The 19,266-nt window shown below is 47.3% G+C and overlaps 1 protein-coding gene across 22 annotated transcripts in view; it reads right to left on the reverse strand.

Annotated features, from left to right (window-relative positions):
* The window catches only part of SFXN1 (sideroflexin 1), a 31,752-nt gene extending 21,260 nt beyond the window's left edge, over positions 1–10,492 (reverse strand). For 5 of the 22 annotated variants that reach the window (XR_014834783.1, XR_014834770.1, XR_014834782.1 and 2 more), the window contains exon 1: positions 10,441–10,487. The gene's annotated coding sequence lies outside the window, so the exon portion shown is untranslated. 22 annotated transcript variants of the gene reach the window in all.
* Between the last annotated feature and the right edge of the window lie 8,774 nt (positions 10,493–19,266).

A 19,266-nucleotide genomic window follows, 5' to 3' on the forward strand; every position in this document is an offset into this window, starting at 1 on the left:
GAATTTTCACTTTTTTCCACTCTAAAAAAACTAGTTTCTGGAGCGGTTCCCGTCCTGGGGCAGCAGAAACAAATCTGACTAGGAACCATGAGGTTGCGGGTTTGATCCCTGGCCTTGCTTGATGGGTTAAGGATCTGGCATTGCTGTGAGCTGTGGTGTAGGTTGCAGACGCGGCTCGGATCCTTCATTCCTGTGGCTATGGCATAGGCTGGCAGCTGTAGCTCCGATTAGACTCCTAGCCTGGGAACCTCCATATGCCACGGGTGCGGCCCCAAAAAGACAAAAACAAACAAAAACACCCCAAAAAAAGTTTGTAAAATTAGGAGTCCAATTTTTCTTTTTTTTCTTTTTTTTTTTTTTTTTTAGGGCTGCACCCACGGCATATGGAGTTTCCCAGGCTAGGGGTCGAATCAGGAGCTGTAACCCCAACCTACGCCACAGCCACAGCAATGCCAGATCCGAGTCGTAGCTGTGACCTACACCATAGCTCATGGTTAGATCCTTAACCCACTGAGCAAGGCCAGGGATTGAACCTTCATCCTCATGGATGCTACTCAGATTCGCTTCTGCTGAGCCACAGCGGCAACTCCAGGAGTCCAGTTTAAAAAAAAAAAAAAAAAAAACAGACACAACTTAGAATAGATTTACAAGGAGATCCTGCTGAATAGCATTGAGAACTATGTCTAGATACTCATGTTGCAACAGAACAAAGGGTGGGGGAAAAAATGTAATTGTAATGTATACATGTAAGGATAACCTGACCCCCTTGCTGTAAAGTGGGAAAATTTAAAAAAAAAAAAAAAAAAAAGAAGAACTCTTTTCTTATTCCACGCTAAAAAAAAATTGCTGCTGCCCTGGGTCACTGGTCTTCCTCCAGTTGAGGGCCGGGTAGCGGGGGGCCAGGGTTGGGGCTCCTGACCCTGTAGCGGCCTCTGGGTCCAAGATACCCCATGACCTTGGCCACGAAGTGTGGGCCCCTCAGGCGCGTCGCCTTTCCACCCACCTCCCGCCTCATTGCCAGGGCGTGGCAAATTGGGTCACTTTGGTTGGTGGCCTATAGCGCTCTAAAGCGCCCACCAGCTGCCGGGATCTGCGCTTCAGGATCATCCATCCCACACTCGCGGACCAACCGCTGGGGCCACTGGGGGCACCTTGGTAGGAAGGAAACACAGGCTCTGGGATGCTAGGGGAAGGAATGGACTTGGTTTCTTGCGGTCCCGTTTACTCATAAAGAGCGCAGCCACCCCGGAACTTGCGATCCCTGAACTTCCCCCCTCTCCCCACCAAGGCTGGCACCCGTCAAAGATCAGACACCTTTTTCGGGAGCTCTTAAGCACCGCTGACCATGCAGGTCTGAAACTATTTCATGACAATGGACGGTGACAGTTTTAGAACAAGTGCTTCTCAACGAGGAATTTTTGCAGAGTAGACTGCAGAAGTCACTATGTCGTGATGCTACTGGCAAAGGCATGAATGATCCCGAAGCCACAATGGTTCAAAATAGTTACAGAGGACAAGATGTGTGTGGGTGTGTTACCTTTCTTTTTTTTTGGAAACCTGAAACTGAAACCTGCAAGGTTTGTGTTTGAGTGCCAATAATATCAGCAATAGTGTGGTGAAAGTAAACTGATATATTTGATCCTTTGGGTTACTTGGCCAGTCCTATTTTATTGTATTGTACTTTATTATTTTCTTTCATTTATTCATTTTTTTGGCCATGCCTGAAGCATGCAGAAGTTCCCAGGCCAGGAACGGAACAAACCTGTACCACTGCAGTGACCCAAGCCACTGCATGCAGTGACAATGCCAGATCCTATAACCGTTAGGCCACCTAACTGCAGAGGTGGCAAGGGAAAATGCCACACCTCAAAGGGACAGATTAAGTGGGACGCCAAGGTATATGTTCAAGAATGAGTGAGTTTGGAGTTCCCGTCGTTGCGCAGTGGTTAACGAATCCGACTAGGAACCGTGAGGTTGCGGGTTCGGTCCCTGCCCTTGCTCAGTGGGTTAAGGATCCGGCGTTGCCGTGAGCTGTGGTGTAGGTTGCAGACGTGGCTCGGATTCCGCGTTGCTGTGGCTCTGGCGTAGGCCGGTGGCTACAGCTCTGATTGGACCCCTAGCCTGGGAACCTCCATATGCCGCGGGAGCAGCCCTAGAAAAGGCAAAAAGACAAAAAAAAAAAAAAAAAAAAAAAAAAGAATGAGTGAGTTTATCAGCTTTTTTTGGCTGACCTCTGCCGCAGCTGTGGCAACACCGGATCCTTAACCCTGGAGTTTGTCCACTTTACAGCAACCAGAGGAAGTGAAAGATGCCATGGAGAGACTTGGAAGACATCAGTGGGAGGATCTTCGCTCTCTCTCTTTCTCTCTTTTTTTTTTGGGCTGCACCCACGGCAGGTGGAAGTGTTGCCATGTCTACCTGAGGCTTTGACAGTAATGCCAAATGGCTGAAATATCTTCAGAAATTCAGAGAGGCTGGGGAAGAAGAGACAGGAACAATGGAAATATCACAGCTACAGATGATTAAGTAAGGAGCTTCCCAAAGAAAAATTTGCTAACCAGTGACCAGCTGGTTTAATAATTGCAGATGGTCAACTGTGAAAGGTTATAGTTTTCTCATATCAACCCATTTCTGCTGTTCCAACAGATTCAGTGACCATGCTCTGAAGAAATGATAGAATAGGAGGTGCAGAGAAGCAAGGGAGGATGGAAGATTCCAGAACTGAGGCATTAAGAGGAACTGACGGTGAAAGAGGGTCTCCGTATATTTAAATAGTTATAATAGAGTTTCCTGATGCTTGACCAGTTTGAGGTGTTAATTCTGACTTGATCTTTTTCATGAATGATTTTAAAGAAAAATTTAGATTTTAAAGATATGAAAGGGTTTTTTTTCCTTTAATTTTTGGCCACACCCGCAGCATGCAGAAGTGCCCAGGCCAAGGACTGAACCCGCGGCACAGCAGTGACAATGCTGAATCCTTAATCACTAGGCCGCCAGGGAACTCCTTGAACATACTTATTTGCATGAGGAAAAAAAAAGTGAGATTAAAAAAAAAAATTTCTGTGGTGACTGACACGCTTATGCTAAAAAGTAAAGTCAAGGTTTGTCACTTAAAGTCAATAAACGAAGGGGGTCAGCTATCTGGGGCCATTAATAATTATGCATTAGACTGCAGTTAAATGACTCAATCCTACAGATATTATTTTACATATTATATATGTTGATATAATAATTAAACCCTCAAAGGGGACAGAAATCATCTCTTATAGGGGGAAGAGACTGTTAAAATTCAATACCTTGGTAAAAATTTTGGGTAAATATAATATCATGAAATCTCATCAAAATGAATTTCTCCAAGTCTTTTTTTATTCATTCATTCACAAACAAAATTAATGTATGCATTCAATATGCCCTGAAGTCCTCTCCTGTACCCACCACTGGCTTGGGCCTGGATTTGGAAAGACACAACATGCAGTAAATGATAAGTTGAAAAACAAATAAAATATGCAACCTAAATTCCCTTGAATGTCCTTATAGATACCATCCCCATAAAGAGCTTACAGTGGTTGGACATCACCCACTTCTGCTGATGAAGTCTTCAGCTGAATAATCAGATTACTAACCTGGGCAAATCTTATTACTAACCTGGGGTGGGGATGACTCTTGTGTCCAAATCTGTACATACTTTTCAAAACTTTGTATTATTTCAATGGAGTAAACCTGCTTTAAAATCTACAATAACTCAGTCACAGAATTTATAAGCTTTTGAAGCCAAAATGAGTGTCATGACAGAGATTCTCCGGGTATAAATACATTACATATTACAGGCCAACTGGAAATGGTAGTTAACCCCATCTTTTTTCAAGTCATAATTTAAGATACATCACAACCTGGATGAACAATTCTGGGAGGGGAGTACCGTCATGGCTCGGTGGTTAACGAATCCGACTAGGAACCAAGAGGTTTTGGGTTCGATCCCTGGCCTCGCTCAGTGGGTTAAGGATCTGGCATTGCCATGAGCTGTGGTGTAGGTTGCAGATGCAGCTCGGATCACGTGTTGCTGTGGCTCTGGTGTAAGCGGGCGGCTACAGCTCCGATTAGACCCCTAGCCTGGGAACCTCCATATGTAGAGGGAACGGCCCTAGAAAAGACAAAAATAAAACAAATCAAAAACAATTCTGGGAGGTCACTACTGCCTCCCTTTTAGGTGAGATGTTAGCACAGTCAGTGCACAGCTTTGCAAGGGCAAGGACCATCCCCTGCCTCCAGGGTGGGACCACCTCCCACCACACATAAGCCTTTAGGGCTGGTAAAGAGTCTGCTCCAATTAGACAATGGTGATCAGTTTCATTCCAATAAGTATAGGAACCAAGTTCAGTTGATTAGTTGAATGTGAATTCCTGGCTCCAAGTCATACCTCCTTAACTGCCCTAGAAGTTGGGATCTCAGATGGAGGTGATGAGGGAAGGGGTGTGTAGTGGTTAGGAGCTTATGCTTGAGGAGGCAATTGATCCGATTTCAAACGCTCCAGTGAGGACACTGTGATCTTGTACACATTATCCCATCACTCCCAGTTTTTTTATCTTTATCAGTAAAATTAGGGAGTTCCCTTCTGTGGCTCAGCATTAACAAACCCAGCTAGGATCCATGAGGATGCAGGTTCCATCCCTGGCCTTGCTCAGTGGGTTAAGGATCCAGCATTACCATGAGCTGTGTAGGCTGCAGACGCAGCTCAGATCCTGTGTTGCTGTGGCTGTGGTGTAGGCTGGCAGCTGTAGCTCTGATTCAACCCCTAGCTTGGAAACCTCCATAGGCCATGGGTGAGGCCCTTAAAAAAAAAAAAAAGAAAAAAAAATTAGGATATTGCCTGATAATAACACTAATGTTTAATAATCACTTATTGTAACCCTCATAACAGTCTGGTCACAATGGTGGCTCGCGAACTTGGATCCCTAGCCTGGGAACTTCCACATGCCGTGGGTATAGCCCTAAAAGAAGTGCCTTTCCAGTTAAGGAAAGACTTTTATCCTTGTTCAGGGGCAATATAAATATTTAGATGACTCCATGGCCAGTCACAGTAGTTGCTGGCTAGGTCCTGCTGAGGAAGACCCCCTCTGCCCTGTGGCCCGGTTCCCTAAGTACCTACCCTCACAACCATGGAATGAGAACTGGTTATGAACCCCTGCAATAGATTAGAGTCCTGATTCTTTCTAGGCATGTCACTGGGTGAGTCACTTCACATCTCTGAGCCTCAATTTTCTCATCTGTAAAATAGACATGAGAGTTGGCTGACAGAGTTGGAAGAATTAGCAAACTGAGGTGGACATGAGGACTTTATTAACCTTTATTGACTGTAAAGGGCTAAACAAAGGTAGGATTGTTTCTAACAAGTCGCTCTCCACACATGGCATCTCCTGTCTTCAGTGGCTGAAGTCCTGCCCATAAACATAGTGGCTGGTGGTCCTGGTGGGATCAGGGGAGGAATGGAATGGTACTTGGCTGCCTGAGCTTTCTGAAAATGATCAGACATGTCTAAGAAAAATAATTTTTCTCTAAGATAAATTTTACTTTAAACCTTAGGCCAAGAAAATGCTTCACTACTAGAAAAAAGGAATTTTCCAAAACTTCACAGAAAACAAACCAGTAGGGAATGTGCTTTATCAGATACGTGGTCTAAGACCTTTAACCCTGGTTGAAGATTAACAATGATAATTAGATTATTAAACTGGAATCTTATTGCTAGTTGAAACAACTGCAGTTTGAAAGCCTTAAGAAAGAGTCTGGTTGGGCCAGATATGGGAGACACATCCTATCAAAGTCACTGTAGGGGGACATGGCTGAGGGTCCACTGTGTGCAAGGCAATGGGCTTTCCATGGGTTACTAGATTGCTAAATTTCCACCTCAGCTAAGAAATTTCCCCCTATTTTGGATAGTTACTCAGAGAAATCAAGTGCCATGGCCAACATAGCACAGCCTGGAAGTGGCAGTTCTGTTGGACTTTATACCCCGATCCTGACACTTGTGGGGCTAGAGGTGATATGGCCAGCAAGGGCAATCAACGTTTGTTCAAAGAGCACATTTCCTAATTTGGCTTTGTGCTGCTCATCTGTACAAGCATTCCTTTCTTATCAAATTAGAGATCAGAAGTTGAATTCCATACTAAAAAGGAGATTCTTCCAAAGGACATTTCCGCTCAGTAATGGCTTTCTGTTGCATACCCTCCTCCACTCCAGGGATGGGTCTGGTGGAGATATGGGGCCAGTGTAGAATCAGAAAGACGTGAGGAATGATTGCCTTCTGTTTGTCTCCCTGCCACCATCCTCCCCACCCCTGCCTCTCAGTCCAAAAGGTGGATGCTATTTTTGGATTAATCTGAAAACATCTAGGAGTTCCTGTCATGGCTCAGTGGTTAACGAATCCAACCAGGAACCATGAGGTTGTGGGTTCGATCCCTGGCCTTGCTCAGTGGGTTAAGGATCCGGTGTTGCTGTGAGCTGTGGTGTAGTTCACAGACAAGGCTCAGATCCTGTGTTGCTGTGGCTCTGGTGTAGGCTGGCAGCTACAGCTCCGATTGGACCGCTAGCCCTGGAATCTCCATATGCCAGGGGAGCAGCACAAGAAATGGCAAAAAGACAAAAAAAAAAAAAAAAAAATACAAAAACAAAAAATAAACCCTGAAAACATCTAGGTGACAATACAATCCTTGTTCATAATCCAGTAGTCCTCAACATCGACTTCAGGTTTGGGTTTCTTAATTGGTTTTTTACGATGAGTGAAGTTCTTATCCATTTTTTCTTCCTTCCTTCCTTCCTTCCTTTCTGGCTACATGCAGCATATGGAAGTTTCCAGGCGAGGGGCCGAATCAGAGCTGCAGCTGCAGGCCTACCCCACAGTCACAGCAATGCCAGATCTGAGCCACATCTGCGACCTACACTGCAGCTTGCAGCAATGCTGTATTCTTAACCCACTGAGGGAGGATGGAGGTCAAACCCTCATCCCCATGGATACTAGCTGGGTTCTTAACCCACTGAGCCACAATGGGAACTCCCCTTATCTTTTTTTTTTTTTTTTTTTTGTCTTTTTGCCTTTTCCAGGGCCCCTCCCACAGCATATGGAGGTTCCCAGGCTAGGGATTTAATCAGAGCTGTAGCCACCGGCCACAGCCACAGCCACAGCCATGCAGGATCCGAGCCGCATCTGCGACCTACACCACAGCTCACGGCAACAACTAGATCCTTAACCCACTGAGCACGGCCAGGGATCGAACTCGCAACCTCATGGTTCCTAGTCGGATTTGTTAACCACTGAGCCACGACGGGAACTCCCATTTTTTAAAAAATTCTACTGGTTTATACTTGAGATGGTGGCTTCAGCCTATAAAAATAATATGGTACTACCAAACTACAGGATTTGGGACAAATTCAGTTGGATATTTTACCACCAACTTTAAGGGATCAAATCACAGATTATATATACTATGAAAATATTTCACAAAGGAATAGTAGTTAACTAAAACTGTAATAACTTTGAACTTTGTATAAATAAGTGTAGGTTTGACATGTATTCTAACTTAATTTTTCACTTTCTAGACAATAGTCAGCCTTGCAAAATGACTTACTATATTTATTTCTTATCTTTAACCTCAAGCGAAAGGTTAGTCCCATTCATAATTATACTCCCAACTAAATGTATCTACCCACTGCTTGCATTAGTAGGATATATATGCCATATTTCTTTTTTTTTTTTCTTTTCTTTATTTTTTTTTAACTTTTATTGAAGTATAGTTGATTTACAATGTTGTGGTAACTTCTGCTGTACAATGAAGTGATTCAATTATACATACACACACATCCATTCTTTTTTCAGATTCTTTTCCCACATAGATTATCAAAGAATATTGGGTAGAGTTCCCTATTCTGTATGGCAGATCCCCACTGGCCAATCATTCCATAGATGCCTTTTTTTTTTTTTAGGGCCACACCCGAGGTATATGGAAGTTCCCAGGCTAGGGGGCCGAACTGGAGCTACAGCTTCTGGCCTACGCCATAGCCACAGAAATGTGGGATCTGAGCCACGTCTGTGACCTACACCACAGCTCACCACAATGTCAGATCCTTAACCCACTGAGCAAGCCCAGGGATCAAACCTGTATCCTCATGGATGCTAGTTGGGTTCTTTAATCACTGAGCCACGAAGGGAACTCTGGATGCCATATTTCTTTTTTTTTTTTTTATTACTCAATGAACTTATTACATTTATAGCTGTACAATGTCCAGATGCCATTTTTCTAAGGCATCAGATTCTAAGGCATCAGAGAGCAAAGAATTTGTATAATGGATCTGCTCCAAGGGTCACTGCTCCTCTAGTTGTCCCCTCAGCTTCCTCTGCAGGAAGTGAGGAGGGGGAAGGAATAGCACCCCCTCCTTCACAGGTAACACCTTTCCATACCCACCCACGTGGGATTTCATTCAAACTTTTATGAAATACTAGGAGCATTCTAAGTATTTTACCGATCCAGAATTATTTCTACCTTTTGCTCTATAGCTCCTTGAACAACTGCAACCACAGATAGCCCTTTCCTGAAAGCCCATGGGACTTAAATCAAATGCTTGCACTCAATCTAACCCCTGAATCCATACTTAAAGCAATTACATATTAGAGCTGGGGAGAAAACTGGTAGATCCTCCTCTCCAAACACCATCTTTTTTTTCTTTTTTTTGGCTTTTCTAAGGCTGCACCCATGGCATATGGAGGTTCCCAGGCTAGGGGTCCAATCGGAGCTGTAGCCACCGGCCTACACCACAGCCACAGCAATGCCAGATCCGAGCTGTGTCTGGACCTATACCACAGCGCATGGCCATCCAGATCCTTAACCCACTGAGCGAGACCAGGGATTGAACCCGCAACCTCGTGGTTCCTGGTCGGATTCGTTAACCACTGAGCCACGACTGGAACTCCCAAACACCATCATTTTTTACAAGCCAGATACCTGTGGTCCTGAGGGGAGAAAGAACCTGCTTGAGGTCCCAGAACCTGATGGTGGAGCTTCCACTCATCCTCCCAGGTTTCCCTCTCATCTTACAGCTTGTATATGGCAAGATCAGCACCTTAAGAGCTGCAAAGCCTCCTTATCTACCTGTCTACCCACCTTGCACCTTTTACAATGCCTGGAACATGGAAGCAGCTCAGTAGACTGGGGATGGGCAAAGGACAAGCAAAGCTAGAGGCACCCAAGTCAAGATCTGGAAGAGGAGGGAGAATAGAGATTACGACTTTGAGAAAAGTATCCAGAAAATGCCATGGGGAATTCAGAAGGCCCATGGAGTGGTTAAGTGCCCTAGCTTTGAAGTCACTTGTGCTAAGCTTTTTCATTCAGGCACTCAGTGAGGGTCTACCTGATGCAGGGAACAGTGAGAGAAGCAAAACAGAGGCCATGATCACAAACAGAGAATCAAAGAAGCAAGTCAACAGTTAATTTCAACTGGTGACAAATGCTCTTAAAGAAAAAACACAGGAGTAATCTAATAAAGAATGTGTGCATGAGGGAGCAATTTCAAACAAGCAGCCAAGCGAGAGCATATTTGAGGAAGTAATATTTAAGCTGAGATTATAGGTGACCAACTGTGTGATTTAAGGCAGGTTACTCAACCTCTCTGAGCCCCAGCTTCCTTATCTGTATTAGGAAGGCAAAGCCAAGTACCTCCTGGGGCTGGATGAGTGTAAAGTAGGTAGACCCGAATTACCAGCCCACACTAAGTAGACACTGCGGCTACTGTCATTCTGAGAAGGTTAGCGACCTGTAACATGTGGGAAAGCTTAGGAGGTCAGCACAAAATGCAAGGTCCCAGAAGGACCACTATTCCAATTACCAGCCTCTTTCTTTCCTACCATATTGCAAGTTCTGGGGCAGGGGCCAGGTGGTCTCTGACCCTGGAGCCCCGCTCTGCGCAAGGAAGAGAAGCCAGGAAGCTAGGAACTTGAGGGGCAGGGGTTCGGTGCAACTGGGCCACTTCTCAATCGCTGGCGCCCGTCCCCATCGTGGCCTGTCCCCGCGGCAGCCATCTTGGGTGTCCCCCCGCGGCGAGTTTCGTCACGCGGCCGTGGGGACAGCGTGGCAGGGCGCTTGCGGGAGTGGATGGGTGGGCCTCCTCCCATCAGGGGTGACCCACTCCACTGCGGGGGCTCAGGGTGATCTCGGAGTAGGTCAGGCTGCTGGAGGTGGGGAGTTCAGGCAGCGGGATGGCAGGGGTCCCCAAAGTGCAGGGACGCCCCTGGCCGGGGGAGTCCCGGCTATGGTTTGGGGGCTTCTGACCTCTCAGCCCGGGGGTCTCCCTGCAACCACTCCGCAGGCGCGCGCCCCCGCTCCAGCTCGTGTCCCTCTGCCAGGCTCCCGGCGCGTCTCCCACTCACTGCATTCGGGCCGATCGCTCGCGACTCACCGCTCCCGGCGGGCCACCACTCGCGCCGCTTGCAGGACCTGCTCGGCGCCGCCTCCTCCGCCACCGGAAGCGTTTCTCCCGCCACGGCTGCCCCGCGCGCCGCCGCCGCCCGGAGCGCGCCCTCGGAGCGCGTCCCCGTGCGGAGCCACGCGGTCGGGCTGGGCCGGGCTGCGGACGCGCGCAGGCGGCCCTGGACTCGCCCTCCCGGTCGCTGCGCCCTGCGCGCGGTATCCTCCCGGTTCAGGCGCGATGGCCAGTGCCCGTGCTTTAGCCTCTGGCTCCATCGTGAACCTCAAGTTCATCCTCACCGTGGTATAGGTCTCTGCTGAGGCCAGTGCCGTGTTTTCCATTTTGGTTTTCCCTAGGGATGACTTCTTACTTGACCATTTCTCTGTTCCTAGTCAGCATCCACTCACTCACTCATTTAAACCATTGTTTCCCGAAGTGTGGAATTTGGCACCACTGGGGCTACAAGGCGATTTTAGGTAATACAAGGGCCACGACCTGATTCGTGTCTTTAAAAATCAAGCTGACTGCTGTGTGAATAGGCTGTAGAGAAGGAGATGCTGAGGCAGAAAGGCCAGAACGAAGGCTGCCACCATGGTTAACCAGCGGAGAGATTGTTGCGGAAACCGCAAAAACTGTGGCAACGGAAGGAGACAAACAGCACTCGGAGATATGGAAAAGCAAGGTTTATTCAGCACCGGTGCGGGCTCAGAGGAGTCACCTCCAGAGTCTGAGCGCCAGGTCTTTGTTCTCAGTAACTTTTATACACTACAAGGTCTTGATTTTCCCAGGTAAGCATCCCGGACCTCCCCAATCCCCAAGCAGTGTTCCTCCCTAAGAAACTGAGCAAGCAAGGTTACAGAGCAGAACTGATAAGCAATACTGGGTACCTGATTAGCAGGGCTGCTGGCTTGGACAGAGAGCACACAGTTGTTACATTATTACAAGAAGGGTGGCATAGGGATTAGCACAGCTGGAAAGGCTTGCAGCTGCCTTCTTAGCCAAGGGGTGGGGGTGGGGGGTTGTTCTTTAGTTAAAACTCCATTTCATTCCCCCCTCTTGATGTTCAGGGTGCATCTGCACCCCTTTACAGATCATCACCAGTCATAACCCTTTGGTAGCCTCTAATAAGTAGCAGGTGGGAGGCTGTTTTTCTTTCAACCATGTTTTTTTATAAAAACCTTTTATAATATTTATCAGGAGAGGTACAAGGCAGGGAACAAGTAGGCACCCTGCGAGTATAACCATAATTATTCCGACCATTGTCTTAATTTCTCCCAACCAAGAGAACCATTTACCAAAGACACTGTCTGTATCCCATCCTTTCCAAGTTTGTACAGGTACATGGGCTAGTTTAGTCATGCGGTCAGCAATTTCTTCTACCACCTTTTCAGTGTCATCTCTTTGTAGACAGCAATTACTTAAGTTAAATTTTCAACAAACCCCTCCTTTAGAAGCAAGTAAATAATCCAAGGCCAAGCGATTTTGGTAGATTGCACTGCGCATTTTAGTTTGTTGTTGGGCCAATATAGTCAAGGCCCTTGCAGTGTCATTTGTTATAAGTTCCAAAACCGCCTGTAGTCTGATGATATGGTTCAGCATATAGATAGGGGTGCGATATCCCCAAGAGCCATCCTCTGCCCAGGTGGCAGGTCCATAATATTGAATTATCCATTCTGGGGGCCATTTATCATCTTTCCGGTCTCCAATTTGGAGAGCCCTCCGGTCTCTCTGGGCACCCTGTGCCCTATGTATAGGAACTCCCAGTTGCTCCCCTAGTGACAGCGGGAGCAGGAAGAAGGAAGGTCTGATTGTTCCCAGTACACATGTCCCAGTCCAATTTGGGGGGGAGTATGGAATAGGCCATTTTTCCACAAATCCAATATAATCCCTTTGGTGCCCACCACTGGATATTAGTACTGATATCTTCCCATGTTTGTCGAAGGAGGGAAAAGTTAGACAAGGGATTAAGCTTGGGCTCTGAGCGATTGGAGGCTGACCACCATTGAGTCTTTTGGGCAGTCAGATTATAATACCTTAGGCCTAAACATGTTAGGCTTCCAACTGAAACATTAAACCGTCCTCCCCGCCTCGCAAGACAATTTCTCCCTATAATAGCAGTTCTGAGGAGTCATACCCCATTGGTGAGTTGGGGGCATGCAGTCTCATTATGAGGCTCTAATGGGTCCAGTTCTCTGGCTTGCCAAGGCCAGTGGTCTCCTGTGTTCGTTCCCCCGCTTGCATAACAAGAGGAGACCTTGAGAGTTTGTGCAATAGTTTCTGCCAGGGCTAAGAACAAGTTCTTAGTTGTGGCCGGAATGGGAGGTGGGGTGTTTTTTATCTCTTCATAAAAGGAATGAAAGACACTGTGAGAGGCAGCTTGGAGCGCAAACGTGATTCTCTGGAAATGTAGCACAGCTGCAGGGTCAAGCCCTCTTCCATCAATGTGAATGCTTATTTTGAAACCCTCCTTCCATTTGGGCTCACAGGCTGCTGATTCCTCAAGCTTCAGCCGTGCGTTGACTGACCAGCTTCTGGTGTGGTCAGAGCAGGGCTTTGAGATCATCGTCTCCTTCTCTGTGTTGTCAGGCGAAGAGGTCTCTCCGGATCGAGGGCAGTCTCCCACTCTCCACGGGCGTCAGCTGGGCCAGCCGGTTTAATTCTAGAATGATGGATCCAAGCATCTATTCCTGTTACTTTAAGAGCAGTGGGGGTGGTTAGAATTACAGTGCAGGGGCCCTTCCATACGGGCCTCAAAGTCTCCTTTTTCCAGTCCTTTATCCAAATCTGGTCCCCCGGCTTGTGGGGGTGTACTGTTATACCTAAGAACACAGGTATTCTGTGACCCATTTATGTATCTGAGAAATAGTGAGCCCCAGTCCTTATAATTGTTTGTGTAATTCCCAGTCTCCCAACTCCCTGGTGTTTTCTTTTAAACTGATTAGTGGAGGTGGCCTCCCATATAATATTTTAAATGGCGAGAATACTATTCCTGTTCAGGGTTTAACATCTCACTTTTAGTAGGGCCACCAGCAACATGTCTACCCAGGGCAAGCCAGTTTCCTGACATAACTTTGCCAGTGTCTGTTTAAGGGTCCGGTTCATGTGTTCTACTTTCCCTGAACTTTGAGGGCGATAAGCAGAGTGTAGTTTCCATCGGATCTGTAAAGCTTTTGCCACCTGTTGTACTGTTTCGGCCACAAATGCTGGTCCATTATCTGACCCAATGGTCAGAGGCATTCCATATCTGGGAATAATGTCTCTCAGGAGTGCCTTGGTTACTTCCCTTGTCTTTTCAGTTCGGGTAGGGAAGGCCTCTACCCATCCTCCAGGCAGTTATGGTCTGGGGGCCCCTCTTCATCTGGCAGAAAGGTGGCTGGGTTCAGAGTTCGTACAACCTCCAGTTTTACCTGTGGATTTTCACATAGTAACCCTTGAATTGAGTCCTTCATGCATGTGTGAGCCAATGGTGGCCCCTGGTATCCATTAGGGTTACAACTGAGTGTGGGACTTTAACATTGAGGTTTTGTCCCAGGGTCAACTTGTCAGCCTCTCTCACCAACAAGGTGGTAGCTGCCAGCGCTCAGAGACAGGGAGGCCATCTGGCAGCAACTGAGTCAATTTGTTTAGACAGATATGCCACTGGCCTCTGCCAAGGCCCAAATTCTTAAGACTCCCAAAACCATCCCATTTTTCTCATGAACAAAAAGGTTAAATTCTCTGGTTACATCAGGAAGTCCCAAGGCTGGAACCTCAGTGAGTTTGGTTTTGATTGTCTGAAACGCTGTCTCCTGGTTTGGTCCCCATTTAAGGGGAGCTTTTTCTTCCCCTTTTAGAGCCTCATACAGAGGCCTGGCCAGGTCTGAAAACCCAGGGATCCATATCCGGCAGAATCCTGCTGCCCCTAGGAACTCACAAACCTTCCAGTGGGTGGTAGGGACAGGAATGGCACAAACTGCCTGCTTTCTTTCAGTCCCCAGCATTCATCAGCCCTGCATGATGTTGAAGCCCAGATACTTGACTTGTTTTTTGCAGATTTGTGTCTTTTTCTTTGATACCCGATACCCTGCCTCCATCAGTAGGGAAAGGAGAGCTCTTGTTCCTTCTAGGCACTGAGCCTCCATGGTGCCAGCCAGTAAGAGGTCGTCAACATACTGTAGCAAAACACAGCCCAGTTTTTGTCCAGGAAATTCAGCCAGGTCAGCAGCTAAGTCGCCGCTAAAAAGAGTGGGAGAGTTTTTGAATCCTTGTGGGAGTCTAGTCCAGGTGAGCTGTTCCTTTGTCCCTGTATGTGGATTCTCCCATTTAAAAGCAAACAAGGGCTGACTGGCAGGTGCCACCCAGAGGCAGAAAAAGGTGTCTTTTAAGTCCAGGCAAGTAAACCACTCAGCAGTGGAGGGGATCAGCCCTAGCAGGGTATACGGGTTAGGGATGGGGTTAGGGATGGACGGGTGTAATGTGACTGTTGTTTCATTTATGGCTCTCAAGTCCTGTACTGGGCGGTAGTTCTGTGTTCCCGGTTTTTTCACGGGCAGTAAAGGGGTGTTCCAAGGGGACTGACATTTTATTAACAGTCCATGCTGAAGCAGCCTATCCAGGTGAACCTGGATTCCCAGTCGAGCTTCTCTGGGAATTGAGTATTGCCTTAGCTTTACCGGTTGAGCTCCGGCTTTTAGATCAATCAAGACAGGAGCGTGGCGTTTTGCCAGTCCTGGTGGGTTTCTTTCAGCCCAAACCAATGGGTATTTAGTCTCTAGTTCTGGGGAATGGTCCCCATTTCTGAAGGGGAAGAGTACAAGCGCCATTCCTCTTCTCTTTTTACAGCAAGAGCCATGATTAAAGGAGAAGGGGGTTCTGTCAATTAAGGTGGGCCGATCCATCAGTAGAAAAGGAAATTTGTGCCCCCATTTTAGCCAGCAGGTCTCTTCCCATCAGGGGGACTGGGCAGTCAGTCAGGTAAAGAAATTCATGTATTACTTCATGGCCTCCTAACCGACATTGTCGAGGACCGCAGAAGGGCCTGTGGGTTTGGTTACCTGTGGCCCCAACAATGGGGTTTCTTTCCCTGAGAGGGGAGCCACAGGTTGTGTAACCACAGAAAGTTCGGCACCTGTGTCAACCATAAAGTCTATGGGGTGGCCCCCTACTTGAATTCTGACCATAGGCTCTCAGGGGCCCAGTTGGAGAGAGCCTGGTCTCCCCTAATCAGACTCAGCTAGGCCGATCAGGTTGGTGCTGAATGGCTCATATCGGTTCCGGCTAGGTGGGGCCTTGGTTTTTTTCTCAGGATGGTTGGGGCATTCATTTTTCCAATGTCCCTTTTCTTTGCAGTAAGGGCATTGGTCATGTTCCAGGGGACTCCTTTTCCCTGGTCTTGTGCCTTGTCCCCTACGGGGTGGTCCCACTAGGGGCACTGGTTTTGACAGGGCAGCTGCCAGAAGAGTCACTTTTTGTTTCATTCTCTTTTCTGCATCACGGCGGGCCACCTGGTCTCGGTTAATAAAAACCTTGTTGGCTATTTCCAACAGTTTAGTGGCATTCTCTCCTGCAAAACCTTCTAATTTCTGTAGCTTTTTACAGATATCTGATTGGGCTTGTCCCCCAAAGGCAGCATTTATCATCCGTTGGTTCTCAGGGGCCTCGGGATCAAAAGGGGTGTAGGTTCGGAAAGGCTCACATAGTCTCTCATAGAATTTGGCTGAGCTTTCATTCGGCTCTTGTAGTATCTCACTGATCTTAGCTATATTAGTGGGCTTTTTAGCCCCAGCTTTTGCCCCCTGTACGAAGGCCTGCCGGTACCTCTCTAGGTTACGTTTCCCTTCTTCAGTGTCATAGTCCCAGTGGGGGTTTTCTTCTGGGAAGGCTTCCCTCACCCAGTTTGCCAAGTCTGCTCGACCCCCTGCATTGGCCTGAAGCCATTTTTGGGTTTCTGTTGCAATTCGCCAGCGCTCTTCAGTGTCAAATAGAGTAAAAAGGAGTTGCCGGCAGTCTACCCAGGTGGGACAGTGTGTCTGGAAAATGAATTTTGAGAGATCAATCAGTGCCTGAGGCTTTTCAGAATATGAGGGAGTATGGTGTTTCCAGTTGAGGAGATCGGCAGTGGAAAAGGGCTGGTAATAATAAAAACGTCCCCCCTCTTGTATGGTCCCATCAGGGGCAACTGTGTCTCCCATAAGGGCATTTGTAATGCTGGAGTGGCTGCTCCCTGAGCTGAACGGAGACTCCTGCTCATAGGTTCTGGAGAATCTGCTGTGGGGGTGATATCGCCTCGGGAACTTCAGAAGCAGAAGGAGGAGAAACAGAAGGCGGTGGGCTATCTGGCATCTGGGGACCTATCTGGCATCGAGTCAGGCCCTCCTTGTGCTGTGGGTGTGGCCATAAAATTAAATAGATAGATAGGAGGATGGGATTAAGATGGCAGAATAGAAGGACTGCAGCTCAACTTCTCTCCCAGAAACAACAAAATTCACAACTAAAGGCTGAGCAATGGACCTGAAACCTTAAGAAAGATATCCTACTCCAGAAGACAAAGAGGAGGCCACATCAAGAGGTAAGAGGGGCGATTACACGGTATAAATAACCCCATACCTCCCAGGTGGGAAGCCCCACAGACTGGAAACTAACTGGTTTACAGAGACTCAGCTACAGGAGTGAGAGTTCTGAGCCCCACATCAAACTGCCATGTGTAGGGATCTGGCACTGGGAGAAAGAGTCCCTGGAGTATCTGGCATTGAAGGCCAGTGGGGCTTGTGTGCAGGAGCTCCACAGGACTGGGGGAATGGAGACCCCATTCTCAAAAGATGCACACAGACTTTCACCTGCACTGGGTCCCAGGGCAAAGCAAAGTCTCCATAGGAATCTGGGTCGAACCTGACTGCAGTTCTTGGAGAACCTTCTGGGAAAACGGCTGAATGGCTTGTTGCAGGGAAGGGCATTGGAAGCTAAGCCCTTGGGAGTATTCAGCAGCATGCCTTTCTCTGGAGGTGGCCATTTTGGGGAAATCTGCCCCACCCCTCAGTGCTGAGAAGCCCAAGGGCAAACAACAACCCAGGTGGGATCACAGCCCCGCCCCTCAGTAAACAGGCTGCCTAAAGACCCTCCAGGCACACTGCTGCCTCTAATCCCATCCAGAGACAAAGCCCCACCCACCAGAGGGATAGGAATCAGCTCCAGCTACCAGGGACAAGCATCAGTCCCTCCCATCAGGAAGCCTACAGCAAGCCACCCCCCCCACACCCCACCCCCCCCCAACTCCCCAACTGCATACTAACTTCAGCCGCAGGGGGGGCAGACACCAGAAGTAAGAGAGGCTACAACTCTATTATCTGTAAAAAAGTCACCACACCAAAAACCTATAAAAATGAAAAGACAGAGAACTATAACTCAGATGAGGGAGAAAGAAAAATTCCCAGAAAATCAGGTAAGTGATCAGGAGATTCTCAGCCTCCAGGAAAAAGACTTTAGACTGTTGATGCTAAAATTAGATAGATAGATAAGTAGATAGTGCAATTCTAAACAAAATTCTGTCAACTCTAGTGTGTACAAGTGTGATGATTTGACAAGAGACTGTAAAATGTTTTCGGAAGAATAGAGAGCCAGAAATAGCCAAAACAATTTTGAAGAAAAAGAGCAAGGTGGAGTGACTTGTCCAGTGAATATAGAGTGGTGGTGTGTTTGTGCAACAAATAGCTTAGTGCAGCCAAGTAGAAGGAATCTACTATTAGTTTCATCCCATGTGAAGGGGAAAGTTAGATATTCACTAAGTGATACTGAGGACATTGAATCTTTACCTTATGCCATACACAAAACTCCATACAGATTGAAGACCCAAATATGAAAAACAAAACCCCTGCCTTTTAATTTTGTGGTGTCCTCCACGTGTGGAAGCTCCCTGGCCAGGGTTGAACCTGTGCCATAGCAGCGAAGCTGCTGCAGTAACAGTACCAGGTCCTTAACCCACTGTGCCACAAGGGAACTCCAAAACTCCTGTCTTCTTAGCAGACAATATAGGAGGGTATGTTTATGACCTGGGGCATTCTTAAATAAACAAAAATGGATGGAATATAAAGGAAAGGTAAAAAGTTAAACCTCATTAAATTTAAAGATTCGTGTATATCAATGATCCCATAATAAAGAGTTCACACAGATTGGCATGAAATATTGTCAATACCTGGATCTGACAAAGAAAACATAGGGAGAAAATATTTTATTTATTTATTTAGTCATTTTGCCTTTTCTAGGGCCACTTCTGAGGCATATGGAGGTTCCCAGGCTAAGGGTCCAATCTGAGCTGTAACCACAGGCCTACGCTAGAGCCACAGCAACACGGGGTGCGAGCCGCGGCTGCGACCTACACCACAGCTCACGGCAGCGCCAGATCCTTAACCCACTGAGCGAGGCTAGGGATCGAACCCGAAATCTCGTGTTTCCCAGTCGGATTCATTAACCACTGAGCCACGATGAGAACTCCGGGAGAAAATATTTTTAAAAAATTCAGATTGTTGCAGGAGTTCCCAGCATGGCTCAGTGATTAACGAATCCTACTAGGAACCACGAGTTTGCGGATTCCATCCCTGGCCTGGCTCAGTGGGTTAAGGATCCGGCGTTGCCATGTGCTGTGGTGTAGGTTGCAGACGCGGCTCGGATCCCGCGTTGCTGTGGCTCTGGCGTAGGCCGGTGGCTACCGCTCCGATTGGACCCCTAGCCTGGGAACCTCCAAATGCCGGTGGCTGCGGCCCTAGAAAAAGACAACAAACAAACAAACAAAAAAACCAGATTGTTACAAATGAAGAAGAAGAAAGAGAATTAATCCAGTAGAAA

This window comes from Sus scrofa, chromosome 2 (genome assembly GCF_054392235.1).
Source record: "Sus scrofa isolate SSC_HxYL_T2T_F1_AM1 chromosome 2, Sscrofa_HxYL_maternal_Yorkshire_Landrace_v2.0, whole genome shotgun sequence".
NCBI lineage: Eukaryota > Metazoa > Chordata > Mammalia > Artiodactyla > Suidae > Sus > Sus scrofa.